General features: G+C 36.5%; 1 protein-coding gene and 1 long non-coding RNA gene across 5 annotated transcripts in view; one reads left to right on the forward strand and one right to left on the reverse strand.

Annotated features, from left to right (window-relative positions):
* Positions 1-24,611, reverse strand: part of NLGN4Y (neuroligin 4 Y-linked) — a 290,720-nt gene that overhangs the window by 34,335 nt on the left and 231,774 nt on the right. The window lies entirely within an intron of this gene.
* Positions 4,798-15,113, forward strand: LOC104005582 (uncharacterized). Its single transcript, XR_678979.1, has 4 exons — positions 4,798-4,826; positions 7,427-7,495; positions 10,063-10,150; positions 14,768-15,113. It is a non-coding gene; the product is annotated as an uncharacterized LOC104005582 (long non-coding RNA).

A 24,611-nucleotide genomic window follows, 5' to 3' on the forward strand; every position in this document is an offset into this window, starting at 1 on the left:
ATCTAAGGTGGCCTCTGCAGCCTTTAATTGCCTTGAACAGCTTGCCTCAGCACCCCTTCCTGTGCCTATGGCCATATAAAAAAGCTGCATGGCTAGCTCATGGACACAGCACCACTTGAAAGGTCAGTGTGACCTGAAGGGCAGGCTCTGCATCTTCTGCAGGAGTCACCTACATAATCAGGTAGGACCTGGCCATGTCTTTCTACCAATGTAGACCTCTTTCCAGAAGCATCCTGTGTGATTATTTGTATTGTCTCAGCACACTAAATGGCATTCAATGAATTTCTGTTATAGAATGTACCATGTTACACAAAGGTCATTTGCTTTGTAATTGCTGTCAGAGTTATTGATTCAATGGATTCAGTCTGACACCTTTGGGGTGTAATCTATTGTAAGGCCTCAAACATGTTATTTAAGATTTCAAAGCCCTGCTTTCTTTACATGTGAAAAAAGGAGAATAGTAGTACTCACATAGAAAGCTGAGGAGCTCAACTGGACAATGTACAAGAAACAGCATTGTGCCTCATGTGGAATATGTTCAAAAATGGTTGCCAAGGCAGGCAGTTCACCTGAGGTCAGGAGCTCAAGGCCTGCCTGGCGAACATGGTGAAACCCAATCTCTACTAAAAAGGCAAAAATTAGTTGGGTGTGGTGGTGCATGCCTGTAACCCCAGCTACTCGGGGATCTGATGCATGAGAATCACTTGGACCTGGGAGGAGAAATTGTAGTGTGCGGAGATCATGCCATTGCATTCCAGCCTGAGTGACAAGAAAAAAAACTCCATCTCAAAAAGCAAACAAAAAATAGCTGCCTACTAGCCTGCTTCCATGAAGATCAGAAGCCATGCTCTTTAGTTTTGTTTCACCTGCATACATGAGGAACAAATAAATGTTCTTCAAATACATTAAACGAGTCCAAAGGGTAAAATCGACTGCTGGTCAAATTAGACTCTGACTTCAAAATTTTGCAAATGGTAAAGAGATATTATGTGTTCTCTGATGGTATTTTAAAGAATGAACTAGATACCATTTATTAGTGAATAATTTTGCATAAAGGGGGGATGTATTTATTCAGCCTGCTCTGTGTTTAGCCACTATGTGTTTAAAGTCAAAAGAGAAAGACAAGACAAAAAACATACCATAGCTTTTACATACACTATGAAATTTATGAAAAATTCTCATTCAACAAACATGTATGCAGTAGCCATAATCATCCAAGCAATATGCTAAACCTGGGGGAAAATGTTGCCACAGTTGAGTGCATTTCCATATATACTTTGAAAAGTTACAGAAAATTTTTTTTCATTTATATTTCCATTTGTTTTTAATGAGAGTATTTTAAAACACTTGAATTGAAAGTAAGTTTTCACCATCAAAGTATGGAGATAAAACACATATAAAAGGCACTGTAAAATACATATAAGAAAAAGACTTTTACATTATATTAGATTAATTAAAATTCATATTAAATGAATGAAATACTAGATAAAATATCACATATATTAGACAAATTAGAAGTTAGTTGTAATCACATACAGTAGCAAAGTAAATATGACAGCATAAAAAAGAGCTAAAATCCCAGTGGAATGTTTAGTTTCATTAATAGAAAGGTTATTGAAGAAGACAGACAATATTTTCTAGAATTAAGGAAGGGTAAATTATGCATGTATTGTACCTTAAGCTATACACTAAAATTGTCCTACTGGCTTGCTGCTTTAACCACACTCTCTGTCTCTTTAAGTTCTTACTTATTTATACTATTTTTATACATTGTAACATTAAGGTTTTGTAAAGTCTTTGCCATTTTTCTTTTTGAAGATGGCTACCTCATAACGCTCATCTTCCTGTTAATGGTCAGCCACTACCTGGGATGCCTTTTCTAAGCCAGAAGACAGCAACTTTTCTTACAAGACCTGAAATGTTGGCTTAATTTTCAGGCTGTATCAGAGAAATTGGTGCAATTCTATTTGCACTAAGTGCAATTTTTTTTTTCTCTAAGCAGGAGGGATGTTTGATCTGAGAGCAGTTACAGTGTCTTATTATATCTCTTACTGTACTAAAGTTTGTTATTATAATTGCCAAGGATTTCTCATTTTTGATAACTCTGTCTCGGTGTTGCATGGAAGTCTTTATTCACTAACAGATTTAAATATCTCGGGCTAAGATATCTCTCTGACAATTAATGTACAAAAGCAAAAACATTAAATGGATCACATACCAGAGCAGCTATGGTCAAACTTAGTGTTGTTCTAAAAACTAGATTTTAAGCAACTATCACAGTAACAATTCTCCACTTTATCTCAATTTTCCAACTTTTATCACACTCAATTTTATAAGCTCCACACACAAACTTTTATAGGCTTCAACAAAGCAGTTCTCCAGGGTAATATATATATTGTTTGCTTGTTGAATGTATATATGTATGTATACATATATACTATATATATGTTTTATATTTGAAACACTGCATCATGAGTAGACAGCACACGGAGGCTATGTATGGTCCATTAGATTTTGGTCATGACTCTTGTGTTTTACAAAATATAATTAACCTTATATTATCCCCCAAGGCAAAAGAATGATGATTAAGAGTTGAAGTTAATTGTTGGGAAAAAAGCACAGGTTTTTATTTGTTGTTGTTTGTTTTTGTTAATATTTCTGTTTGTTTTTTGCTTTTGTTTTTGTTTTTGAGGCAGAGTCTCGCATGATTGCCCAGGCTGGAGTGCAGTGGCATGAGCTCAGCTCACTGCACCTCTACCTCCCGGGTTCATGTCATTCTCCTGCCTCAGTCTCCTGAGTAGCTGGCACTACAGGCGCCTGCCACCATGCCCAGCTAAATTTTTGTGTTTGTGTATTTTTAGTAAAGACGGGGTTTCACCGTGTTAGTCAGGATAGTCTCAATCTCCTAACTTCTTGATCCTCTCGCCTTGGCCTCCCAGATAGCTGGGATTACAGGCGTGAGCCACCACACCTGACCACAGGTTTTAATATAACAAAATGAAATTGAGATAAAATACTTAGCAGGCATTTGAGATTATTCCATGGGTTCATTTAACAGGTCTTCATGAATGCTCAAAATATGCTAGTCATGTTTTGTCCTTAGTGTTGAAGACACAGACAATGAACAATACAAACAGGATCTTTGATATCAGGAGATTCACCCTCCAGCATGGAGAGACAAATTGTTTACAAGCAAAGGTTAAATAATGTGATGTATGTGTTTCTTAGTTGTTGCCATAACATACACAAACTTGGTGGCTTAACCCAACACATACTTAGTATCTGATAGTTTTGGAAATCAGAGGTCTAAAATGCTTCTTCAGTGCTGGTACCTTCTGCAGCGTACAATTGTGGAACTATTTCCTTGTTTCTCCCACCTTTTAGAGGCTTCCAACACATGGACCCCTCTTCCACGTTAATAGCCAGGAGCACAGCACCTTAATCTCTATTTGACCTCTGTTTCACCTTCAGATCTTCTATTGTTTCAAAGTTTCAGTTTCTGTTTTATAAGGATATTTCTATTACATTGAGCTCACCTAGATACTTGAGGATGCTGTCCCCATCTTAAAGTCTTTTATCACGTCACTTAAGACCTTCTTGCCACAAAACGTAGGATGTGAACATACATAGGGGTTTGTTATTCTGTCCTCTACAGCAGGGATCCCCAATCCCCAGGCTATGGTCCAGTACTGGACCAGATACAACCAACACACGTTAGATATTTCACTCTTCACAAACATGTATCCAAGTCTAACATGAACATACGTCAGAACAACCATTGAATCCCCACTCCTACCACACATTCACATCTTGTATTACCACCAAAGCCTGGTCCATGGCCTTTTAGGAACTGGGTCAGCAGGAGGGGAGTTTCAGGCAACCTAGCAAAGCTTCCTCTGTATTTACAGCCAATCCCCATCACCCAAATGACTGCCTGAGCTCCATCTCCTGTTAGTTAAGTGGTGGCATTATATTCTCATAGGAGCGGAAATCCTATTGAGAACTGCACATGCGAGGGATGTAGGTTGTGTGCTTATTGATGAGAATGTAATTCCTAGTGATTTGAGGTGGAACATTTTCACCCAGAAACCATCCAACGACATGGGAAAATTGACTTATGTGAAACCAGTCCCTGATGTCAAAAATGTTCAGGAGTGCTGCTCTATAGGGCGCTTGCCTAACAATTGAGTTGGGAGATATTTATATATATTCAAGATGCAAGTCAATTCTCTGCTCTGTTAGTTACAAATGTTTTGTCTGAATCTGAAGCTTTTTGTCTGAGTTCTTCGTGGTGCCTCGAAGTCCTCGTAATCAATACATTCTCTTACAGTTCTTGTATTTTGTGTTCTATGTAAGAAAACTTTTCATAAGCCTAGCTGGCAAAGATTTGCTCCTATATTTTCTTCTAAACAAAGCCTCTCTGAAAAGGTAGAAATGGAAGGAAATGATGACAGGGAAGCAGCCACAAGATGTTAAGAGGGAAACATTCCTGAAAATAATTATAAGTTTCAAAGTTCCAAAAGGAACTTTAAAGGGTGAGGAGAACAGAAGGATTCCCAGTGTAACTGACTCATCATGACTAAGGAAATGTGAAAGAATGGTATTACAGTGGTAGGCATAAGTGACTTCACACTTGGAAAAGTGACTAAAATGTTGGAATTTATTATAAAACAATGACAAGGCATAAGAATGGGAAGATAGCAGTATGTGATAGAATTTATGGTTTTGTGAAGTCCATAAGAGCCACTGATGGATGTGACTGCAGGAGGCTGCCTTTGGAAGAAGTCCACTGCAGTCATCCAGGAGCAAGTTGGTTCTGGCTTTCGGTGAGAGGCAGTCAGGGTGGAAAAAATTCAACAACATCTGGACACATGTTGTCAGGGTGCTTCAGGCTTTGGTGGTAATACCAGACATGAATATTTGGTAGGAGTGGGGATTCGATAGTTGTTCTGATGTGGGTTCATGTTAGATTTGGATAGATGTTTGTGAAGAGTGCAATATCCAAAGTGCATCAGTTGTAACCAGGTTATTGAAATTGTGTAGGTGCTCTTGGGATGGGGATGTATCTTCCGGGATTTTCAGCCTGAGTTACACATGCATTCAAGAGTCCTAGAACTGTGGCTAGATGACTGAAACATAGTTCTTTTCTAACTGCACCCTAGGCTTTTACTCATTCTGTGATCCCCATAAATGGAAGAGGTTACTAAAGCTCATTCTTTCTATGACATGAACAAAATTATGAATGTGGAAGAGCTTCAGGCATTATAAAGTACCATGGAAATGTGAGATGCTATTATTATCTTGTGCAGGAAAATACTTATTAATGGCTCAGTGGTAGTGATGATTAAGAAAAAACTTTAATAGCAAGTTGTGTTTATATTGCCTTTTGGCCTAAACACAACATCCTCATTGCTGAAGTAGGGGTAATTTAAGTGCTTTTCTATCCAAAAAGACATGTCAAACAAGATCATATATGGTAAGTTTAATATATTTTATATACATATAATATATATTATATATAATATATGTATTATACTTAACAAGATCACACATGTTAAGTATATATACTTATTATATATTATTTAATCATATAATATATAAATTATAACATATATAGTTTATATTTAAAATTATATTTTATATATTACATATAATATAGCATAAACTAGATATAATAATTACATATACTATATGATATGCATCATATACAAATTTATATTATGTTCTATATATAAAATATTATATACATATATACAATACATATTATATTATATTTTATATATAATATATTATATGTAAAATAATTATATACTTATGGTATATAATGTATTCTATGAAATTATATATTATATAAAATTTATATTTAAATTATGTTATATATTATATACCATATATAGTGTGTATTATATATAATAATTTCATATTATATAATGAAGTATATATAATTATACATTATATTTTATATATGATATATATTTTTATAGAATATACAATTTTATATATTATATATAATATGTAATATATAAAATATATTTCCATAATATGAAATATATTTTATATATAATATAATGTATAATATATAATTACATATATAATTTATATTTAAAATTATAGATAATTAATATATACTATATATTTATATAATATGAATATATAAGTATGATATATAATATACTTTTATATGTAATTTTTTATAATTATATCTGATTATATATTATACTTACTCTATGTGACCTTATATATAATGTGATCTTACATGTTATCTCTATATATGTTAGAAATTTGTGTGTCTAAAATGATTTCCAGGAACCACCATAGGCTTATTTCATTATCACTGCAACAGTCTCAAGTTCAGAAAGAGTTAAAAATAGAGATTCAAATGAAAACATGTTCACTTTTTCCCACGATGCTTCAACCTTTTAATGACCTTAAGCTGCTTCTCACTGTATGACTCAGCGGCATAGCAAATGAATCAGAGAGAGAGAGAGAGAGTGAACGAGAGCCAGAGAGAGAGTGAGAGATACAGAGGGGAGATGAAGAGAGAGAGAGCGCTCTCCATGTATCTCCAAGCACAGGTGCATTCCTTTATTTTTTGAACACATATTCATTAAGCACTCTTCTTAGTCCTGCAAGTTGTTTGTGGGTAAGCGAGGGCGATCTCTCCAAGTCCTTATGGCACCGACAGCCTGGGAAGGCTGTACTATCTCGGGATATATCCACATAACCTTGGGTAGTCTGTAAAATTTTAAATTGCATAGGCTCCACAGTCGACTTCCAAATCAGAATGTCTGGTGGTATGATCCAGGAGTAGGCATGAAAACTGAAAAGTTATTTGTATGCATATTCACAATTTGGGGAACAGTGCTTTGGGCAGATTTGTTGGGCAGCTGTAGCTACACAATGTTAGGCTTTTAAGAATAAACTTAACATGGCCCAAGTAGTATTTTCTAGATTCAGGAGTGAAGGGTACCACCACACATAATGGAAGTATCTGTCTTTAGGGAGGCAGTCAGGCTTTGCTGTGTTAATCTTAATATCATCAGTGAAGCTGACAGCCACTGCAGAAAGAAAGAACAAGGAAAAATCATTGCCATCTTCTCCTTTTATCTCCAACTTCATAACTGCTCTTCATCAATAATCAGAAGAAAAAGAGAAAAGCTTTCTCTTTCTGGAAATAAAAATCCCAGAATCAAATGTTTCTCTCTCTCTCTTTTTTTTTTTTTTTTTTTGGTTCATCTGACAGAAATTGTGAAGTCAAATTTATGCTCAACTTCAGTATTTGAACGTCTTTGTTCATTTTGCTTCACTGTGTTGGATATGGCCTCTTATTTTTGGAAAATATAAACAAACAAAAAACAAACTAAAAAAAACAGGAGGAATAAATTATAATGTATACCTGATTTCTCTCTCCTGGCACCATGTGAAGAAGGACATGTTTGCTTCCCTTTCTGCCATGATTGAAAGTTTCTGGAAGCCTTCCCAGCCTTGCAGAACTGTGAGTCAATTAAACCTCTTTCTTTTATAAATTAGCCAGTCTCAGGCAGTTCTTTTGGCAGTGTGAGAACAGACTCACACACTTAACTTAATTTGGGGTTTCACAAAATAATGATTTTCTTATACTATTGTTATTTCTGCATATATTATCTGGAATTTTACTTGTAATCATCAATTTTTTAGTTATTGTGAAATTCAGTTATTATTCCAAATGTAGGAAAAATCATAATTTTTATTGATCAAGATCCAGGAAAACGTGGTCATTGCCTAGTAATATTAACAGTGAGTTTTATTCTGGGTATCATGATGAATATATGCATTTTAATGTCTTTATCATTTTAAATCCAGTACACATATTATTCTTACAGATGTTCTAATTGTCCCTTGTAGCTGATTAGAGTTTTCTTCCACTTGACGTTTGGATTTTGTGTTTATATTGTTTCTTTGTTTTAGATATACATACACATACACATATACATATACTGCATATGTCTCTCTCGATAGATATGTTCTATCTGTAGAGAGAATGTGTATATAAAAATATATTTATATTTATGATACATATAATATATATTACATTTATATATAAATTATATATAATATGTAAGTATGTATAAAATATATATACTTATATATAGCAAGAGAATGTTTCCTAATCATGTCTTTAGAGAGACAAAGAAAAAATATATATAGAGAGAGAATATATCTTTACATCTCTAACCTAACTATCTATCTACCTATCTATCTATCTATCTAGCAACTATCAATCTCACAGGTTTCCCCTCTTCTCCTGTCCCCAAAGTGCTTGGAGGCAATTTGTACAGAGGATATATGTATGTATATAAATCAAATTATCAAAAATGACTTCCTTTAGTTAAAACATTTTTCTTGCAAAGAAGAAATATCCACCAGGCAAGGATTACTGATTTACTGATTTTATCTTAATGATAGCATAAAAAGAACTGGCTCCAAATATGTTTATCAGCCTTTCAATTACTCTAGCTCTTCCTTCACTGTTGTTGCCTTCCCTAATGTATTCCTGGGTCCTGTGTCCTATTGTTTTACCCTCTCCTGTCTGCCACAGTTCTTTAAACTTCTGGTTCAACTATCACCTGTCATGAGGGGCTCTCATGGCAGTAAGTGTCCCATTACTTTCATCCATAATCAGATGATATTATATCCTCGAATTTAATACACTACAAAGGAGTAACAAAGCTCCACAATGGATCTACATAGTGATGGGCTGGAAGTCAGGGCAGGGAAAATGTAGTGGGTTTGCTCTCTGGAACTCATACAAGTCTTTGGTTAAAAATTCATATGACAATCAAAGACACCCAGAGGAATTCTGATAGATCCTTCATTATCCTAATTGTCATTAAGAATTAGTTAATATTTTGGTTTCTGTAGTTATAGCTATCATATATGATGATAGATGAACTATGTGACATTCAAAACCAAAATATTAGGAAATTGTCCCTGAAATATTTGGATTTTTTTTAGAAATAGATGAAAGGTGCTTAGAAAGATTTTGACAAGTGATGAATTAATAAGGATGTATGTGGTGTTTCCTCAGTAATTTTCTTAATGGGTATATTAGCTAACAATAACTGATGAGGTCTGTGGGAATGAAAAAATCTATCCAATAGCTAAGTGTTTCACCATTTCTCAATCCTCTTCAGTGCAAAGTCTGGGGGGTGGTAGAAGTACAGATTTATTTGATGGGTTGGGAAAAATACTAAAAAATCAAGAAAAAGATTTATGCTTCTTTTGAGATGGTGAATAGAAGAGAATGCTGCTTCCTCCACGAAAATCTACATTTGAGAAACTACAGAGGCTAAGAAAATGAAGGCATCGATCTACTGAAAGAGCAATAACAGAACATAAAAGCAGTAAACTATAAGCCATTCTGCGGAGAGTACAACCTGAAGAATCATGTATATATGGCGGATGGGGGTGGCTAAACCTTCTGGCAGAGGGTGGAAGTGGTAACACAGCGATGCCAGTTTGAAAGAAAAATCTTAGTTTCACTCTTGTCTCTTAGCAAAAATGTCTTGAGTTAATCATTATCTAATCTCCCTTCCATCTTCTCTTCTCCATACAACATAGAACTCTACAGCAGCCATCGAGTAGTAGGATTTCGGTAAGCCTAGGGGAAACTCAGATGCATTGAGGAGTCGGCTAAAAACGTCCAGGGCCACCAGTCACTCATGGCCACAATGGGCTTTTCCTGCTTCAGCCCCTTCCCCTCCGTGCCCCCAGAAAGGATGTTAAAGAGGCTGCCTCTTTGTAATGCCAGTTCATTTAGAGTTTAAAGGCACATTTCAAATAAGAAGCCTTCCTTGCAGGTTTTCAGTGCACCAGAGTAACCTAAAAGTGATTTTTGAATGTTAATCTTGTAAAATAAACATAGACTTGGGCCTGGCCTTAAGTCATATCAAATCCACAATTACGAACAGGTTGATGGTTGAGTTTTCACCCACCTAAGGAGAATACAAGCTAAATGTTTTTTTTAAAAAGTTATATACCTGAATATTTAAAAAAGTTACCAAACTCTATCTCTCTCAACAGATGAAAACTCTTCTACATAAGATATAATTATTGGAACAGATCAATGAAGAAATTACAAAAGATAAAATAATACACTTGATCACCTAAGGTAATATATTTCAAATAGTAGATTATAATAAGAATTAAAAGATAACTTGGTAAATATAGTAAGTATGGAATAAGTAATAGTAAAGATGAACAAGAACATAATAGTTAAGATAAATCTTAGAACAGAGAGAATTGAAGAACAAATTACTGAATTGGAAGATCAGATGGAAGAACATTCATAGGAAACACCAGGAAAGAATAAAGGAGAGAAAGGCAGTTTTGGTAGATATATCAATAATAGGTAAGAGAGAAAAAAACAGAAAGAACTAAGTTGATGAATGAATGAAAATATGCTTAAAACAGACAAACAGAACAAAAACTTTATTTTGAATGAGCTCATAGAGTGCCCCGAGTTCATATATTGCTATGAAATTCAAGGACGTCAAAGACAAATACAAAATTATAATAGCCTTCAGAGAAAAAAATAGCTGAGTTATGAATGAGTAAGAATCAGACTGACATTAAACTTTCCAGTGATAGCACAGAACATCTGCAGATACAGTAGTGATATTTGAAAGTTGGAAGAAAAATAACTGTGAATTTAAATTTTTTGTTTAGAAACAAATAGTATAGGCAAAGTAAAAACAAAAAATTGATCAAAAAGGGACTCAAACATTTTGCTAAACAAAAGTTCAACGACTCAAAAATATTTTTGAGAAAACATCTATCAAAGAATATGAGTATTTTGATAAGAATTGTGGAAAATATATGAAATGCAGGGACAATCAAAAATTTATAATTTATATTTGGCTAAAATGGGTAAAAAAGAATGCAACAATTATACATAGATAACAGCCCAGAACTTAAATTCTAGGAACTATCTACTTAAATGGCATTCAGTGGTGGGACTAAAAGGAGATGCATGTTTGAAAAATGTTTGTCTTGTTAGAGGACTGCTACAGAAATTATCAGATCTGTCAACAAATTCCTTGATGTATTCTATATATTTTTGATTTTCATATAGAAATGGGACACAATTGGTATAAACCAATAGTATGTTGCTAAATTTATAAAAACAACTGGGAAGGGCCAGGTGCAGTGGCTCAGGCCTGCAATCCCAGCAGTTTGGGAGGCCGAGGCCGGCAGATCACGAGGTCAGGAGATCGAGACCATCCTGGCTAACATGGTGAAACTCCGTCTCTACTAAAAATGCTAAAAATTAGCCGGGCATGGTGGCAGGCACCTGTAGTCCCAGGTACTCGGGAGGCTGAGGCAGGAGAATAGCGTGGACCCGGGAGATAGAGCTTGCAGTGAGCTGAGATCGCGCCACCGCACTCCAGCCTGGGGGACAGAACAAGACTCCGCCTTAAAAACAAAAACAAAAACAAAAACTGGGAAAATAAATAGCAGTATCTGTGCTCAGTTATGATCAACAACAGTAGTAAGAACAAAAAATAGAATATAGTTTTAAATCCAGTAGAAGTATATCTATTAAATGACAGGTGGAAACTGATGTTTTCAAAGACAAAATATACAGTTATATTATGCTTATTCTGAAGTAACTAAATTGAACATATCAAACAAGATGGCAAACTAAGCCTTAGTAAAATTAATATTCAACAAACATAAATGTTTTGAACTCATAAATTAAAAATTCCAGACAATCACACGTTTGTAACAAAACCAAAGATGAAAAATGCAACCAATTTGAGACAAATTTTAAGCCAAAAGATATAGAAAGACTAAAATTATTCAAGAGTAGTAAAAGATATGCAAGCATAAGTAAGACCAAAAAATTATGATGTGAAAATCCCAATAGCTCAAAAATTAGAACCTAAGAAAATAATATTATAGGAAGGAAAAAACTGTTTATGCTCTTTGACCAAAATTCGCCATGTGCACAACTTCCAGCCTATAGCAACTACAAGTCTACTCTCTGTTTCTGTGAGTTTGACTTCTTTAGATTTCACATTTCATCATGCAGTGTTTGTTTTTATGTGCCTGGCTCATTTCACTTCACATAATGTCCTTCAGGTACATCTGTGTTGTCACCAATTACATGATTTCTTTCTTTCTTTTTTTTTTTTTTTTTTTTAGATGGAGCCTCGCAGTGGCGCCATCACAGCTCACTGCAAGCTCCGCCTCCTGGGTTCACGCCATTCTCCTGCCTCAGCCTCCCACGTAGCTGGGACTACAGGTGCCCGCCACCACGCCCGGCTATTTTTTTTGTATTTTTAGTAGACACGGGGTTTCACTGTGTTAGCTAGGATGGTCTCGATCTCCTGAACTCGTGATCCGCCCGCCTCAGCCTCCCAAAGTGCTGGGATTACAGGCGTGAGCCACCGCGTCCGGCCTATTTCTTATTTACTACTTTTTTAAGGCTGAAGAGTCGTTCATTGTGTGTACTTATATACTCACAATATACAACTCAAGTATAATACATGTTGAAAATATTATGTTAATCTTGACAAAAAACAGAGAAAAACCCCTTGTTAAAAGCAGATAAGAAATCTGTAATAATCTAACGATGTTGTAGGACGGAAATCAAGCTTCTCTAAGACTCAAATGATCAAGAAATAGGAATTCACCCTATGGATCTAATATGGTAAAATCAGAAGTTAGTGCAAATACTTAGATTTTTAAAATCTACATGTTGTAACAGATTCATCCCTCCAGCCCCCAGAGAGGAATACAGCCCTGCCAGTCTCTTGATTTCACCTATGGAAGACCTTAAGAAGAGGACCAAGCTAGGCTCCACTGCACCAAGAATTCTGACCTTTAGAACCATGGCATACTACATGGTTGCTCTTTTACATTATTACATTTCTCATAATTTGTTACAATAGTTTAACAAAATGTATACAGACAACAGACAAATGAAAAAAGAGAACATAATAAAGTGTTAACAGACAGGTACAGGCAAACATGTTGTTATTAATATATATAAGAAATCAATATGTAATAAAGCCCACAAATCAAGCAGGAAATCAAAGATGTTTTTAACTACATCAAAGACATCATCTGTCCAAGGTGGACTGAATAGCAAGTCTACCACCTATTAATTAAGGAATTTTTTATATGAACTCTCCCAGAGAACAGAAATGTTTTCTTACTATTTCTACACAGCTGCTATTAAGTTGAGGCTAAAACCAGAGAAGCCTAACATAAGGAAAATTACAGCCTATCCAATTTAGTACAGAGATCCAAAAATGATTAATATATAACAACAAATACAAAAATGATATTAAAGAGTATATTGAATATCAAACTAGCTTGATATTAGAAAGTTAACTTATTTAATTTACTACATGAACAAATTAAACACAAAGCAAGGAAAATATTAAAAGATGAAAAAAATTACCTCTAATGAATTTATGGTTTTATGTTATCAAATTAAGGAAATAAACATTTATTTATCTGAAAAAGATAGTTTATTTATATCCTACTCCAAATATTATACATAATGATAAAACATTAGAAGACTTCTGTCTGGCTGGATGCAGTGGCTCATACCTGTGATCCCAGAACTTTTGGAGGCTGAGGTAGGCAGATCACCTCAGGTCAGGAAATCGAGACCAGCCTGGCCAACATGGTGAAAGCCCATCTCTACTGAAAATACAAAAATTTGCCAGGCATGGTAGTGAACACCTGTAGTGGCAGCTACTCAGGGGGCTGAGGCATGAGAATCGCTTGAACCCAGGAAGCAGAGGTTGCAGTGAGACAAGATCATGCCGCTGCACTCCAGCCAGGGCAACAGAGTAAGACTGTCTCAAAATAAAATTTTTTTAAAAACTCTTTTTGTCTAAAGACAGAACAAGTCAAAGATAGCTAATTTCATTTCTATTCAACTTTGGACTCAGTACAGTGAACGTAAGAACAAGAAACTTTCATATGGTTCTTGGATAAATAAAACTGTTAAACCACTTAAATAGTTCTTGACATCAGGATGCATATCTAAATATGGATATAAAATATAGTCCAGTAAATCTATTTCTAGGTAGAGAAACTTCATTTTTTTTTCAACAAGATATGCACAGAATACTAACAGTTGAACTGTTTACATAAGGCCAATTCAAATACCCAGCTTCTGAAAAAGTTAAATATCTTGTGGAATAACCATAGGGTGTGGTTTCTCATATCAGTGAACATAAATGAACTACAGCTCCAAGCATTTTTATGGTTGAATATCAAAAACATACCATTCAATGAAAAAGGAAATGCTAGGTCAAGAAAAACACAGAATGACATTTATAAAAGAACAAAAGCAGATGACAATATATTCTTTAGGTTAAGCTGGTAGTGCTAATTTTGTAGAAATAAAATTTAGTAAAAGAAGGAAATAATGAATTGGTTTCAGAAAGATGGTTACCCTTTGGGCAGGTTTAAAGAAATACAATTTACAATAGGAATTAAAGGGAATCCAAAAATCTCCATCATGTTCTAATTTAAATTCAAGCTGTACATAGAAAGATGTTCATTTAATTATTCACATCCATATCATGAAGCATTCTCTAATAAGATAACAAAAATAAAAGATTACAATTGTCTATGGAAGTTGAAAATAGAACTGCACAAAACAGCTTGAGGCATAAAAAATGATACATTCTTGGAGTAATTTTAGGTCAAATCCAGCTGTTTAACAACTTCTAACTTTTTTTTTTTTTTTTTTTTTTTTGAGATGGGGTCTCGCTCTGTCACCCAGACTGCGGGGAAGCAGCGTGATCTCTGCTCACTGCAAGGTCCACCTCCCGGGTTCAGGCCATTCTTCTGACTCAGCCTCCTGAGCAACTGGGATTACAGGAGTGCACCACCACCCCCGGCTATATATTTTTTTTCTCTGTTTGTTTTTTTAGTAGAGTCAAGGTTTCACCGTGTTAGCCAGGGTGGTCTCGATTTCCTGACCTTGTGATCTGCCCGTCTCGGCCTCCCAAACTGCTGGGATTACAGGCGTGAGCCACTGTGCCCTGCTAACAATTTTCTCACTCTATATTTTCTAATACTATGAAATCAATGAATTAAGTTTGTGGTCTAAGTACCAGTAGACATTAAAATAATTGTTTGTCTGGAATGAAGAAAATTATACGTATTCTAATTTGTCCTAGTCTTGTGCCAAATGAAATCTTTCCTTAACTGGAGCAAATTAAATAATTAAATCTCAATATTTATAAAGCCATTTTATTAAAATGATTTTTAAAACTAATGTTCTACCATTCTCAGTTGCCATGACTGTAGAAATTATTACCGATTGTAAATTTTACCAGTCGTCTCCAGAGAGGAATGAATATGTAGGGGATGTTTTGCAAGAAAGTTCCTGGCTACCTCCCCTGAGGGTTCTGATGTATTGGCTATGTTACTGGAATTGCTATGTAGTAATTATTCAAATTGCAAGCACAGCTAAGAAACCCAATAAAGCTTCTAAAGGAGTTCCCTCATGTATGCAAAACTATTTTAACAGTGACACATATTTATTATTTTAACACAGAGAAGCAAAACTCATCTTTGAAAGAGAACTGCCTTTCAAAGAATTATTTGTTAAATCATGAATGGCGGAGGGTGAAATCCAAAGAAAAGAAGAGATCGTGAATTTCCTATAGCTCATTGTGGATTTGCTGAGTTGAGATTTGAAGCATTCAGAAGAAAAGTTTATGTTAGGATAGCCAAAAGGTCATCAGCAAAAGGGCTAGATGTTGATTTTAGAAGGTTTATTTTCCTATTTTTCCCATATGAGAATATGCCTCCAAATTTCTCCTTAAATCCTCAGTTAAATCTAATGAACACACACACACACACACACACACACACGCACACACACACACTCTTCTACGTGTAGTTGAATTTTTTTTTTTTTTTTTTTTTTTGAGACAGGATCAGTTTCCTGGGCTGGAGTGCAATGGTGCAATCATAGCTCACAGCAGCCTTGACATCCTGGGATTAGGGATCCTCCCACCTCAAGCCTCCTGAGTAGCTGGGACTACAGGCATGTGCTACCACACTGAGCTAATTTTTTTTTTCTTTTTGTAGAGACAGGCTTTAGTCAGGTTGCCCAGGAGGGGCTCGAACTCTTAGGCTCAAGCGATCCTCTCACCTTGGCTCCCAAAGTGCTGGGATTACAACCGTGAGCCACCATGCCTGGCCTTGAGTGGATTTCTGAATTGAGAAGTGGCCCAGTCTCTCATGTTGGTATTCCAAGTGAAAAACACATCATCCACAAAGGACATTAGATAAAACTGGCAACAAAAATAACCACCTTAATTAACCTGAGTCCTCACCTATCCTCTGTGAGTAATAGGAAAACATGTCTGGGCAGGAGTTTGGACTTCCAGAGTGACTGAAGTTCAGATTTGAGTCCAGGATACTTCTTATCTACATCCATTATGACAATGTCCATTCCATAGGCAGGGATTCCATAGGTAGGGATCTGGGAAGTTTTGCTTACGGCTGCCTCCAGGGGCCTAAAATGGTCCCTGGTGCACTTCTGGAGCAAGTAAGTACTGGTTGAATAAATGCATTTTCAGAGACAGGGAAACCTACATTATCTCTACATAATACAATTTTGTGGCTGGAAATATCACAAGTCCAACCACATGTATTTCACCTTGAAGTCTGTACAAACAGAAATTGAGGATGAATGTTTTAACATCTTGCTCTCAAATGGTTGCATCTTTTTTTCCCAAAAAATATATTGGAGAGTTTCTTCAAGTCTGTGGTGTCCACCATGACTGAAGGCCTGCAAACTCCACATCTACCAAACAGGACCGAGACACTCAAATCCCCAAGTTCAGAATAGGTATAGGTTTTGTGTTCAGATTTGTAAGTGGGTAGGGTAAGGGTTTGGGTTCCTATTCAGGTTTGGGTAACAATTCTGGTCAAGAATGATGTTGAGTGTGTGTTTGGATTTTAGTCCAGGCTGGGATCTCACAGTCAGGAGTCAAGGAGCAAAACACAGAGGGTTAAAGATCAAAGATCAAGGGTTAGGACGGGTTTCAGGTATTGATAAAGGTTCATGTTAGGATTTGGCTTAAGTTCAATTTGGGGTATGGTTAGATCACTAATTGAATGTCAGGGTAGGAGCACAAGTCAATATTATGATCAAGGGATTATATTCATTATTAGGGACAATGGTCAAAGGTCAGGATTAGGATCAAAGTCTGTGGGTTAGAGAATTTGGTAGATGCCTTCAGTGTTCAAATCAGGGGTCAAGAGTCAAGGGTTACTGGCAAAAGTCAAGGGTAAGTTCAAAATTTTACATTAAAGTTAAAGCAGGTGTTGGGTTGGGTTTGCTTTTGAGTTTAAATTTAGATTCATTTTCAAGGTTGGGTAGAATTAGGTTTCATATCCAGTCATTAGTTAGGGTCCAGATTAAAATTTGGGTTCAAGTTCTCATTCTCTGTTCAGGGTCATGGGTCAGCTCAATGATCAAGAAGCAATGGTCAAAGGCCACAGGTTAGTTTTAAGGTTTCAATTTCTGTTAGGGTCAGTATTAGGTTTAGAGGTAAAACACTACTGAGACCCTTGTCACTTTCATCTTTATGACTGAAAATCATAACCAGAAAAACACATGAAGAAGTGAACACTTAACAATCTAGGCATATTTTTAGGAAACATAACTGTTGAAAGATATCTTCAACATGGCTTGGGAATATTTTTAGCACAAAAGATATTAGAGAATGGGAGCTTTATAATATAGTAATTTAGTCAATGTACTTAATGGAATTTGGATGTCATGACCTCTTTGTAGTTAAGAGTGTACATTAATATTAACTCTGGACAATACCCTTCTGACATACAGAGATTATGCATGTTTATATTTGTGTGTGTGTGTGTGTGTGTGTGTACTTCTCACACCATTGACGTTGAAGCTTGGTTTTGCATTATCCAGCCCACCCATGTAAAGACACTATTGGATATGGATGGATGCATGCTACAGATTTAGCCACCTCTGTGAATGGGAAACTTATAGATGGAAGATGGTTCCCAGAAGACGTTCCACCTGCATAGAGAAGGGAACAGAAAGAGGAGTACCTCAGCCACAGCATTCTGGGGCTTTGCAGGATGGAAATAGTCAGATAGGAAATTTGTAAATCACTGCATGTGAAGGGAGGAAGAATGCAAAATATTTTATATAATAAACACTTAAATACTTACATTTGGGAGTGCAAAAATAGAGATATGGTGAAAAATCAAATCAGATGGAACACACACAAAGACACAGGTGCAGATGCACACACACACACACACACACACACACACACATATCTGTAGCTCCAAGTATTCTTTTTTATGGTTACTGTTAATGTGCACTCATAGGTACAAAGAGGACATGACATTTGAATTTTATCAAATAAATAGGCTTAATTACTATATTATAAAGTGCCATTCTCTGATTCCTTTTCTGCTTAAAAAGTGTTTTATAACCCTTCCCATTCTAAACTGAATTATTTTATTGCTCGTATCTTTCCATATTTCTGTCTTATAAAAATATGCATACGTCATTAAGCTTTTCCATTTTTATCCATCTTTCTAATTATGATTTCCAGTCATAATAAAGAAAAGAGATAAGGGTCTGCTGTAGTATTATCAGTTCCCAGTTATGTTCCAGAATTAAAGTAACACAAGGAAGAAAAAAAAATCAGGAAGAAAAACCTAAAATAATGTGGTTTATTTAGCAACACTAATTGTTCAGGATATGGTGTATCCACAAGTTCCCCTATTTTTAACTATCTGGAGGTTCTTTCTGTGAAGATGTTATTTTTTAAAGTATTTTCTGGACCTAAATGTCTTGCTAGAATAAGTTAGCATTTAAATACTGATGAAAGCCTAGACTCATCTGAGAAAGGGCAGGAATGTGTGTAAAAATACAAAATGTCATCTCATCACTTATGGTGCCTCAGTTCAGCCATCTGCAAGAAAAAGGAAGCTCTTAATGCACAAGGTGAAGGGATAAAATTATTTCTACATGTTGAGTCTTTTAAATTAAAAAGGACAAATAGGCTAGGCATAGTGGCTCACTTTGGGAGTCTGAGATGGAAGAACTGCTTGAGCCTAAAAGTTCTAAGACAAGCCTGAGCAAGATTCTGTATCAATGAAAAAAAATTAAAATTAACCATGGGTGGTACATGCACCTTTAGTCCCAGCTACTTGGGAAGCTGAGGTGGGAGGATCACATGAGCCAAGAAGGTCGAGGCTGCAGTGAGCTCTAATTGCACCACAGCACTCAAGCCTGGGTGACAGAGTGAGACCCTGTCTCAAAAAATGAAAATAAAAGTAAAAATAAATAGACAAATTATTTGTGGTGGGTACAAGCAACATCAGAGAGGAGTGGTTAATTCTCCACAATTATGTGCACTGCCACCTGAGGATTATTACTTGGACTTCAAAAGATCAGGAGAGGCTGGGCACAGTGGCTCATGCCTATAATTTCAGAACTTTGGTAGTCTGAGGCAGGTGGATCACCTGAGGTTAGGAGTTTGAGATCAGCCTGACCAACATGGCGAAACCTCATCTCTCCTAAAAATACAAAAATTAGCTAGGTGTGGTGGCACACTCCTGTAGTCCCAGCTACTCAGGAGGCTGAAACAGCAGAACTGCTTGAACCTGGGAGGTGGAGGTAGCACAGGGCCGAGATCATGTCACTTCACTCCAGTATGGGAGAGAAAACAAGGCTCTGTCTCAAAACAATAAAGAAAAAAAAAAAAAAAAAAGAAAGGGCATGAAAATAATGGTGAGATCTTACTTAGATGAGCTTTCCCTGGAGGAGCTCCCTGGGTGAGTAAAGATGGAAGGCCATTGTTCTGAGTACTCAAACCCAGTTGTAAGGAGTCTGTCCACCCGGATGGGTGTGTGGTAAACAGAATTATAAAGACACCACTCAAGATTCTTATTCCCCTCGCTATTAAGTTAAACATGTATCTAGGTACTGTTATGAATGGTCTTTGCAGATACAATTAAGGTTACTAGTCAGCTGATGTTAAGATAAGCTGATTATCCTAGAATAACCAAATGTGTCCAATACAATTGTATGATACTGAAAACCAAGAAAACAGTGACAGAACAATCAGGTCAGACAAGCCATATGACAAGGGAAAGGACAGAAGAGGTAGAAAAGGTAGTTGGAGAGATTCAGAACATTAAAAGCTGTGCTTTGAAGAATGAGGAAGGAGGCCAGGAGTCATGGAATGCTTCGATCCTCAAGAAGCCAAAATTTGCCCTCAGCCAATCAATAGCCTGCAAGGAAGCAGGACCCTCAACCTGATGGAACTGAATGTAGCCAACAACCCAGATGTTTCTGGAAGTGAATGCATCCCTGGAATATGGAGGAAGAAACACTACCCTGCTGCCAACACACTGAATTCAGCCTTGGTCGACAATGAAGAGAAACCATCCAAGCTACTCAGACTACAGAACTTCACAATGGCAATATAATAAATGTGTGTGTTTTAAGCCACTACAGGTGAGATAATTTGTTACAGAAACAACAAGAAATGCATACAAGAAGGACTTGCAGGCAGTGTGAATCCTCCGGATAAACTTGAGGTTGCAAAGGATGGGATTTGAAGAAACGAGGATTTGTAGAAAATGCTCCAAAATATGCTTACATGAAATTTGAGACTCTCAGTACTTTCAGGATGGTAAACTTGCCTTCTAAATTAAGAGATACTTTGAATTCAGAGTTACCATTTCTTCCTACCTCACTGTGCCCTCCTACTAGAATATCCATATTAACTGAGGATAAATAACAGGCCTATAGCAGCTTGCCATAATCATCTAAGGAGAAAATTTCCTCATTACTCTATGCCTAATCAGGAATCCTCAGACAATATATCTAAGAACTGAGATAGGCCAGGGAAGTTTGGGAGAAAAATGTAACTGTGGGTGCCATCTTCAACCATACAGTTTATAAATGCATGATTCTATATCTTCTCTACATGGTGGAGATAACCCAGAAGTTCAATAAAGAGACCCATCTGTTTTGGGGATACCATTTTGCCTCACCAGCCGTGGATCTGGAATGAACAGGGGTAGCTCAGATCACCTGGCTTGGACATGAAATTTCAGTTGTCTTATAATGCAAAAAGTTGTTGCCAGTCTAATCAGGAGTAGTAGGCTTCCCTAACTTCATACATAACTCACAAATGGTAGTATTCTAAAACCCTCCAAACAGTTGCAGCCCCTCTACTGGGAGCAGTGAGCAGCTTTATGCTCTAACAACTTGCATATCTGCCTAATCACCCCCAAACACTAAGCAGTGCTCTAGCACTGACATTCAGAATCAGTTCACTTCAAAGCACAAATAAATAGGGCATAAATGTCTACATCAATTAGAAGATACACAATTTAAGGCCAGGCATGGTGACTCATGCCTGTAATCTGAGCATTTTGGGAGGTCAAGGAAGGAGGACTGGTCGAGCCCAGGAGTTCAAAACCAGCATGGTCAAGAGAGCACGACTGTCTCTTAAAAAAAAGACAGTAAAAATAAAAAGTAGTCTGGCATGTGGCACATGCCTGTATTCCCAGCACTTTGGGGGGCCAAGACAGGAGGATTGCTTGAGCCTAGGAGGTTGAGGCTGCACTGTGCTATGATGGTGTCACTCCATTCTAGCCTGGGTGAAAGAGCAAAATGCTGTCTCAGAAATAAATAAATAAATAAATAAATAAATAAATAAATAAATAATGAAGGAAAAAGAGGAAGAAAGAGGAGAAGGTGGGGGAGAAAGAGAGTAAGGGGAAAGGGAAGAGGAGGAGGAAGAGGAGGAGGAGCAGGAGGAGGAAGAGGAGAAATGGTAATTAATGTACTACTCTTAACTTTGGAAACCTCTCATTAAGTAATGATAAATGCCAAGAAGAAAGAAAAATGGAAGCTCATAAGAAACGTGGAGGTTCTGCAGGAAGTCAAGTATGGAAGTAAAGGCTTTATGTGATTTCACAGCCATGTATTTATGTATTTATGTATATGCTGATAGTATATACATCAGGAATCAGGAAACAAGTATTCCTCTGAAATTCAGGAGATGCCCCATTGTAATTAATATAGAATATTGTAAGGATAATAGCTTCCAGCAACTATCTGGAGCAAATACTGAATGTCTTTACTTATAAGTGGGAGCTAAAGGACGAGAACACATCGACACATAGAGGAGAGTAACACACACTGAGACCTCCTTGAGGGTGGAAGGTGGGAGCAGGGAGAGTATCAGGAAAAATAACTAATGAGTACTCAGCTTAATACCTGGGTGATGAAATGACCTCTAGAAAACCCCATGATTCTGCAAAGCCACTTGCATTATATCCACCGCTGCTCCAAGCCAAGGTTGTACAAGCACACAGGCAGAATATTCCTTATGACTTCCATAGAACCGAGGGTTTATTTCTTCCAATGATGATTTTAAAAAATCTATCACAGCCATATGGAAAACGACGCTTCGGCCCATACTTACTGCTCATCAATATTACTCTAGATCTGGGTTTCTCAACCTCAGGAATATTGACACGTGTAGATGGAAGATTATTTAATGTGCTGGGCTATCCTATGCCTTGTGGGTGGCTTAACAGTATCTCTGGTCTCTGGCCTTGAAATGCGAGTGGTACTCACTCCTATAATCTAGCTGTGGCAGCCAATATTTTTTCCAGACCTTGACAAATACCTCCTGAAGTGAAAAGCATGTATCTTTGCAAAAATGTCCATAGTTCAGAACTGAAAAATTAGACATCTATGTATCTATTATATTTTAACTGACTTTTTTTTCTTTTTTTCTTTTTGGTTCCGTTTTTAGCTCTTTGAGGAGTCACTATACTGCTTTCCACAATGATTGATTTAATTTACACTCTCTCCGATATTGTGTAAGTGTTCTCTTTTCTTTGCAACCTCACCAGCATCTGTTATTTTTTGACTTTTTTTTTTTTTTTTTTTTTTTTTTTTTTTTTTTTTTTTTTTTTTTGAGACGGAGTCTCGCTCTGTCGCCCAGGCTGGAGAGCAGCGGTGCGATCTCGGCTCACTGCAAGCTCCGCCTTCCGGGTTCACGCCATTCTCCGGGTTCACGCCATTCTCCGGGTTCACGCCATTCTCCTGCTTCAGCCTCCCGAGTAGCTGGGACTACAGGCAGCCGCCACAGCGCCCAGCTAATGTTTTGTATTTTTAGTAGAGACGGGGTTTCACCGTGTTAGCCAGTATGGTCTCGATCTCCTGACCTCGTGATTCGCTCGCCTGGCCTCCCAAATTGCTGGGATTACAGGCGTCAGCCACCGCGCCCGGACTTAACTGACTTCTCAAAAATTTACTTATCCTTTATTATCCATACTGGATACCATTACACAATTCAAATATTTTGTACAGTCTTTGTACACATCCTAAAGGAAAAATTAGATAACGTGGCACCATTGTATGTAGAGATTCAAATAAGTACTTAGAGCTCCTACAGTTTATTTAGAAATCAAGTAATACACACAGGAAACAGAGAGGGGACTAAGACACACACAGAGAGCTATTATTAACCCATGTAATCAAAGTAATTTTATCTTGAATTTTAGCAGTGTTTTCTGAGGTGAAACCCAAGAAAACTGTCCATACATGTAGTGGATGCTGGTATTTTTTAAAACTTTTATTTTAGGTGCAAGGATATGTGTGCAGGTTTGTTATATAGGAAAACTACTGTCATAGGGGTTTGTTAAACAGATTATTTCATGGCACAGGTACTAAGACTAGTACACTGATACTTATTTTTCCTTATCCTCTCCCTCTCCCCACCCTCTGCCCTCTTATAGGTCACAATGTCTATTATGCTCTGCTCTGTGCCCATGTGTTTTCATCTTTAGCTCCCACTTGCAAGTGAGAAAAAGCAGTATTTGGTTCTCTGTTCCTGCATTTGTTGGCTAAGGATAATGGCCTGCAGCTTCATCCATGTTCCTACAAAGGACATGATCTTGTTCTTTTTTATGGCTGCATATTATTCCATTATGTATATGTACCATATTTTCTTCAGTCTACACTGAGGGACATTTATGTTGATTCCATGTCTTAGCTATTGTGAATAGTGCTACAATAAACATATGCATGCATGTGTCTTTTTGATACAACAATTTCTAATTGTTTGGGTATATACACAGTTATGGGATTGCTGGGTTAAATGGTATTTCTGCTTTTAGCTCTTTAAGGAATTATCACACGGCATTCCACAATAGTTGAAACAATTTACACTCCCACCAACATGGTATAAGGATTTCCTATTCTCTACAACCTTGTCAGCATTGATAAAAGTAGCTTGTTTGGAATTAAAGAATCATGGGCATAAAGAAGTGTTTCCAGAGCATTTTCAAGTCACAAAACAAAATGCATGAAAGTTAGCAAATTTAGGGGAAAAGTGAACAAAGGTATTTTGTTTAGAATTAGTTAAAAAATTTACAAGGATAAAGGAATTTGTCCAGAGTGTTCAAGGTCTGAGGTAAAAAATGCATGCAAGTTCATGAAATTTTGAGGAAAAAAATTAATTCTGAAATTCTTCAAAGAAACAATATTAATTTCAAGTGAT

This window comes from Pan troglodytes, chromosome Y (genome assembly GCF_028858775.2).
Source record: "Pan troglodytes isolate AG18354 chromosome Y, NHGRI_mPanTro3-v2.0_pri, whole genome shotgun sequence".
Classification (NCBI taxonomy): Eukaryota; Metazoa; Chordata; class Mammalia; order Primates; family Hominidae; genus Pan; species Pan troglodytes.